Source organism: Geospiza fortis, unplaced genomic scaffold (assembly GCF_000277835.1).
Source record: "Geospiza fortis unplaced genomic scaffold, GeoFor_1.0 scaffold182, whole genome shotgun sequence".
Classification (NCBI taxonomy): Eukaryota; Metazoa; Chordata; class Aves; order Passeriformes; family Thraupidae; genus Geospiza; species Geospiza fortis.
In genome coordinates this window covers 1,971,967-1,977,769 of record NW_005054367.1, presented here as the reverse complement: position 1 = coordinate 1,977,769, position 5,803 = coordinate 1,971,967, and positions in this window count along the sequence as shown.

The window sequence follows — 5,803 nt, the reverse complement described above, 5'->3', positions numbered from 1 at the left end:
ACTGTTCCACATGATGGGGCCCCTATTTCTTGGAGATGGCTGAACATCTGCCCAACCACGGGAAGCACGGAATTAATGCTTTCGTTTTGCTTGCTTGTGTGCATGGCTTTTGCTTTCCCTGTTAGACTGTCTTTAACTCAACCCACGAGTTTTCCAGCTTCTACCCTTCTGATTCTCTCCCTGATCCTGCTGGTGGGGAGTGAATAAGTGGCTCTGAGGGGCTTTGGCTGCTGGCTGGCGTGAAACCACAATTCCTTATTCACCAAACACTCCACCCACTGAATCCATCTCTCTCCAGTTCAGATGATGCCTTGTGCAGGCTGATCTAGAACAGAGACCAGACAGAGTTAAAGAATAAAGTAGGGATTTATTAGGAGGCCTCAATGGACCCACCTTGGGCAGCCCAGCCAGGGCTACACCCAAGATGAACAAAAATGGTTACAAAATGGACCACCTGTCACAGGGTTTCTCACTTTGATCAGTTCTGCTCCATTTGCATCTTGGAGTTCATTGTCCAATTCCAGCTTTAGCCCATGCAGTCCCACCCTACTTGTTTTTCTCTCTTCAGTCCATATTATTTATGCTCTTGGGCCTGAGATTTGGATCATTTGTCCTTGGTCCCAACTAGAGAAGGAATTGTTTTGTCTCCCTACTCTGTGAAGAGAGCTCACCATCCCCTAATATGAAGCTCAGAACTGCACACTAAAGCAGTACAGAATCTGAAAAATATAAAAGCTAAAACCTGAGGCATAACAGAGAGAAGGATGTTGTGGGGATCATGTCAATGGCTTTACAGAAATGACATCCAGAGCCCTTCCCTTGTCCACTAATGTGCTCACTCCATCACAGAAAGCCACAGGGGTGGTCAGGCAGTATTGTATTTGCAGGGTGCCCCAATGAAGGAAGGAATGATGAATCTGACTCCATGTTTTCAGAAGGATAATTTATTATTTTATGATATATATTATATTATACTATATTAAAGAACACTATATTAAACCATACTAAAGAATACAGAAAGGATACTTACAGAAGGCTAAAAAGATAATAATGAAAACTCATGACCCTTTCTAGAGTCTTGACACAGCTTGGCCCTGATTGGCCAATGAGTAAAAACAACTCGCTTAGAATCTAATGAAACAATCACCTGTAAGTAAACAATCTCTAAACACATTCTACATGAGCAAAACAGAAGAGAAGCAAATGAAATGAGAATGGTTTCTTTTTTCTCTGAAGTTTCTCAGCTTCCCAGGAGAAAAATCCAGAGCGAAGGGATTTTTCCAGAGAATATGAGAATATGAATGCCACAAGGCAGGACTTGCCCTTGGTGAAGCCATGCTGGCTGTCCTGAGTCACCTCCCTGTCCTCTGTGTGCCTCACTGCAGCTTCCAGGAGGATCTGTCTGTGATCTCCCCAGGCACAGAGGGAAGGCTGACAGGGTGGGAGTTCCAGCAGCCTCCTTTCCACCCTCTTTAAGGATGGGCAAAAATGTTTCCCTTTTCCCAATTACCTGGGACTTCACCTGACTGCCAGGACTTTTCAAATACTTAGGGAGAGGCTTGGCAACTACATCAGACAAATCCCTCAGGCTTTGGGCTGTATCCCATCAGGTCCCATAGACTTATGTACATTCAGGTGTTGTAAACCTGATTGTTACTCACATTGAGAAGCATTGTTGTTACAGCAGTGGGAAGATTATGATTTAAGGTATCTCCTAAGACAAATTTGAAATGTGTTTATTGTTTTTTGGGTTTTTTTTTAATATAAAATGAAGGCTTGTTTTTTTTCAGTTTAGATGTGTGCTGGCTTCAGGCTAATGGTAATTGTTGAAGTGTTTCAGATGCTGTCATGCACAAAGCATGGAGATTTATTGGATTCTGGGATGGAAAAGAATCAGGCAAAGTGAAATTTTCCCTGTAAGTAAATACTGAGCAAAGTGCCTGACTACATTTCACTATACATTAGTCCATTAAGAAGCAGATTACTTCTTCTCATAACAAAGTCATTTCCATGCATACGCTTAAGTGATTTCTTGTCTTGTCTTAGAGGTAGTGAAATTCTGATGTTAATTTTGTGTTATTCTTTGATAAATGAAGTACTAATTTCATTCATAAACCCCAACCATAACTTCATTATCCATAATCACCAATGGATTATTCATTTAAAAAAAATAAACAGTGTCTTTAAGAGCAGTCAGCATCTTTTGTACATTTGATTTGAAATTGATTTTGTTTGTAGACAGAGAAGTTTGCTTTTTACATTTCTATGCAATTTAAAAATGGGATTTCCTCTTTTTTTTTTTTTGTGCATCAAGGAACTTTAAGTATATTGTGGCTGCTATTAGGGTATATAATGCAGTGCTTGTTCAGCTTGTCAGGTCATTAAATTTAAGGAGGAAAAAAAATGTACAGTGATGCCTTTGTATCACAGAACCATTGTGGTCAGAAGAGATCTCTGGAGATTGCCTGCTCCAACAAAGATCACATTTACTGAGGGCAGCTAAAAATGTGAGTATCATAATAGTGATAATTTTCTGGTTTCTGTGTGTATGTTTACCAAACCCCAACTAAAGGCAATATTACATAAAAAAACATGGTAGGTAATGATTTCTTTGTTATGCAGGAAACCTTCCAGCCTTTCATCATATTTGTGTCATTTCCTAGTAGGAAAGGGTAAGATGAGCTGGTCTATAACATTAGCTGTTTGCTTTAGGTTTTGGAAGAGAAAGAATATGATGTTTATATGAGTCTAGGGATTATTTTTCAATTTCCATGAAAATCTGATCTTCTTAAGCTAGATTGTGAATTTCTGAGAACACTGCAATGAGTAAACTGCTGCTGAGTCAAAAAGGAAGTGGTGGAGAGCCAAACAGGTCTCAGGAGTGAAGCCAGGATGTTGAGATAGGGAGAGAAGGAAGAATGGAAATGCTCAGAATGTCAGCATTGAATGAATAAACATTGCAATGAACAGCAAATAATGTAAGAGTATAGAGATTATATTTCCTTAATAACAGTGACTTCTAGAATGCTGTGAAATTTCCCAGCTTCCTCTGTGTGCTGCTGCATTCTCTCTCATAAGGCTTGACAGTCAGAGAATTAAAATGTTACAAGATTTTAGAAATACACTGCAAGAATGATTTGTAGCCTGAGAAGTATCATTTTGTCCAGGGGAGAGAACATGGAAGGAAACACAGCAGCATAATAAATAGTTAAGAAGAAATGTGGAACAAACTCATCTTCATGTCCACAAGGAGTGAACCAAGCAGTAGCAGGCTGAGACTGCAGCTCAGGAAATTCAGATGAAGCACAAGGAAACCCTTTTTTGGCAGTGAGAACAGTGAAGGAATAGAATATATTGCAGATGAAAGTATTGGAATCACCATCTGTTGCAACCAGGGACTAAACAGATAACTTCAGGAATTACATCAGTGGAGTTGATGCTGTTTTGGGATAAAAGAACTAATTGGTTTTAGGATATCACTCCCAAACCCATTTTTAAAAGATATAATTATACAACTACAAGTAGAAAATGTTTTGCATTAAAAAAAGGCCTCTCTAATCCTCCAGGAAAAGCTGTAATAAGTTCTCTACTTGGGATAAGAGCTACACAAATTCAAGATATAAAGACATGAATTTTAAGATCAGATAATCACAGAAAAAATACCCAAAGGACATGGTAGATTCTACATAGCTTGAAACCAAAAGTGTTGTAGGCTATATATAATTTATGGGCATGACTCAGATGCAACTGTTTGAAAATACTGTATTTAGGCTGTGTTTTATGGGATGTGAAACTTGGTGATCTAAAATACTATTTAAATGTTTTGTGTGACTAAAATCTCCTGAGATATCATATTCTAGTCTGCATAAGCAAGGCTTTCCAGTAAAACAACCCACAGTTTTAGACTCCATCATGTCCAAAATCTGCTGTAAAAGCCACAAAAATACATTCACATAACAATGTACAATGAGCCCAGTGTTTGCAGTGGTTCTCTGGAAGTGCTGTGTCTGTAAGTGCAACTCTTGCTGCTGGATTAAAGGAGAGAAATTACTATTGCAGCGTTAACTTTGTGTTAAATTTGCTTAATCTCACCAGTAAATACTGGATTCTAGTTCAGTTATTGGGAATAAATTCTTTACTGTGAGGATGGTGAGGCACTGGCACAGGGTGCCCAGAGAAGCTGTGGCTGCCCCTGGATCACTGGAATTGTCCAAGGTCAGGCTGGATGGGGCTTGGAGCAACCTGGGATGGCATGGATAAGCTTTGAGGTGTTTTCCAATCCAAATCCATGATTCTGTGAAGCACTGCAGTGAAGGAAGGACTTTGGCCAAGGCAGATCTCATTTCACAAACCACACACTTCACCTGCAACTGCGAGGAGGACACTGCGTTCTGCACTGCTAGAAAAAGTGATCTGTATCAAAACAAGCAAAGTTTAAATCAGCAAAAATAATAAATATCCTTCTCTTCTACTTAGCCTTGCAGCCAGCATTGAATAGGAATACCTGAATGCATCATTTCCTCCCTTATCCCTTACATTTCATCTCTCACAGTATTTTTTCACTGATTAACTACTAGCACCTTTACTGCTCTACCACGAAGAAGTAGCTGGTCTAACAAATGCTGTGCTGTGAACAGTCTTGCACACAACTTCATACAGCTCCTCACCCAGAAGATACAGAAGGAGATAGAAAATATTCTGAGCTGGCAGAGACCCACAAGGATGATCGAGTCCAACTCTTAAGAGAGTCACCCATATGGGGATCAAACCCATGGCGAGTTATCAGCACCATGCTCTAACCAACAACCCTGCTTCTTAATTGATAAGAATATCCCACACAGAAAAACCTCTGGCTATTATTAATCAAGTACAAAACTACTGCTAAAAGACCGTCTGATTATTACTGTGAAAAATGCGTATTTTATGATTGGCTTTTGGCAAATATTAAAATGAATACTATATGTGTTATGTTAGAAAGTTATGCTGTATTGATTTTCTTAAGTAGTGTGTTAAATATAGTCTTAGGTTATAACATAATTAGAAAGTATTTAAATTAAAGTAGAAACTATGCTCTGTAGGATACTTTTTTTAAAGAAAGGACTCACAGCGAGATAGCAGCTACAGGACACCTAAATCTTTCAGAGAAAGAGAATTTATTGCTCCATTATCAGGAGAAATGAACTTCTGCCTGCCTGCTCAGCCATGAAGATGCCGTTTAGGATTAAGAGGAAGAAGTTGACACTGACCAGACAGAATCCTGTGTTTGACTGGAATTTATGCATCATGTATGAGGTGTATGAATATGCAGCAGGTTATTGTTTTTAAGGGTTAATCCTCTGTTAATGTGGGTCCTTTTTCCAGCTTATGATGCCCAGAAAAAGGTACCCGGTCGTCTGTAACTCTGTTTCTATTGTCTCATATTGTCCTAATCCAAACTGTCCAAATTATTATTACTCTAATTATATTGCTATTTTTATAACCATTTTATTATCATAAAACTTTTAAAATTTTTAAAAACAAGTGATTGGCGTTTTTCGCTATTACCAACAGCCAAAAATGCTGATTTAGTTTATTCAAGTGGGCCCTTCTTATTTCAACACAGGCCTTTGGCTACCACTCGAGACGAAGCAAAGCGGGACGAACACACTTCAGCAGCACCAGGAGGTGAATAGGGACGAAGAAAGACCAGCAGGATGCGGAAAGAGACAGACCTGACCCGCCCTGGGGCCGGGCTGAGGCGGTGCCTCATGAGGCGGCAACATGGCGGGCACGGCGTGAGGGCGGGAACGACGGCGCCCCCATT